Source organism: Pipistrellus kuhlii, unplaced genomic scaffold (assembly GCF_014108245.1).
Source record: "Pipistrellus kuhlii isolate mPipKuh1 unplaced genomic scaffold, mPipKuh1.p scaffold_m20_p_13, whole genome shotgun sequence".
Classification (NCBI taxonomy): domain Eukaryota; kingdom Metazoa; phylum Chordata; class Mammalia; order Chiroptera; family Vespertilionidae; genus Pipistrellus; species Pipistrellus kuhlii.
The window spans coordinates 47,727,019-47,728,235 of NW_023425438.1; the positions used below are offsets into that span (position 1 = coordinate 47,727,019).

Consider the following 1,217-nt stretch of genomic DNA (forward strand, 5'->3'; position numbering starts at 1 on the left):
AGGCGCCACAGCTGCAGGCTGCTGCCCGATTTCTTCACCTGCGGCTAGAGGAAGGGAGGGGGGGCGCCAGACCTTCCTGTCTGTGGTCATCCCAGAGAGGGAGATGTTCCTGGGGATCCCATACAGAGGAGAGGACAGAGGCTCACAGGGTTACGAGCTTGCCCAGGCCATGCAGCTGGTTGAGTTAGGCCCTGCCTCTGGCCACCTCGGCATGCACCACAGTGATTTCCATGGTACAGATTTTTAAAAAAAATCACAATTTATGAATAAATCTCTCATTGATGGATACTTAAGCTGACTGCAATTTTTTTTTAAAGATTATAATGACCAAAGCCTCTTTTAAAAGAGGCTGTTTCGTACTCGCTTCAGCAGCACCTATACCAAAATTGGAACCATACAGAGATCAGCCTGGTCCCTGCACAAGGATGACATGCAAATTCGTGAAGCGCCCGATATTTTAAAATAAAATAAAATAAAATAAAATAAAATAAAATAAAATAAAATAAAATAATAAAATAAAATAAAAATAGGCTGTTGCTTGCCCCCTCCCCCCCAAACTTTTGTTTCCCCCGCCAATGCAAAAGCAATACATAATGGTTATTAAACATTCACACAATTCACACAACACTGCCCTGGCTGGCTTCGCAGCAGCGGTTAGTGTCAGCCCTTGGACCGAAGGGTCTCGGGTTTGGTGCCCAGTCAAGGGCATGTGCCTGAGTTGCAGGTTCTCCAGCCCTGGGAGGGGCGCATGTGGGAGGCAACCGATCCATGCGTCTCTCTCCTGTCGATGTTTCTCTTCTCTTTCCTCCTCCTCCCTCCCTTCCACTCTCTCTGGAAATCAATTGAAAAAATATCCTCGGGTGAGGATTAAAAAAAGAAAATACAGCACTGAAATGAACAACTCAGAAATGGAAATTCCCCAGAGTAACTGCCATTCACAACTAAGAATATATCTCTTTAGACCTTCGTCTACACATATGCAAACAAACATGTCCACAGGTCCTGAGAAAAAAATTAACTTTGCAGAACAACATTATGATTCAATTTCCCATTCTATATTGAATGTATTATATATTGCGTTGTATAAGATTGTAGTTTTCTGTTTTAAAAAGTACATGCAGAAATAATTTTGAAAAGCAAGAAGCTTTTAAATACAATTTTACACATTTCTGTAATATTCTGTCCTTGAATTTTAAAATATCTCTTTATTAAAGCAT

At 41.6% G+C, this 1,217-nt stretch overlaps 1 non-coding gene across 1 annotated transcript; it reads left to right on the forward strand.

The window, feature by feature from the left end:
- Window positions 1–356: 356 nt before the first annotated feature.
- On the forward strand, window positions 357–460 carry LOC118717903. Its single transcript, XR_004987651.1, has one exon. It is a non-coding gene; the product is annotated as a U6 spliceosomal RNA (small nuclear RNA).
- Window positions 461–1,217: the final 757 nt, after the last annotated feature.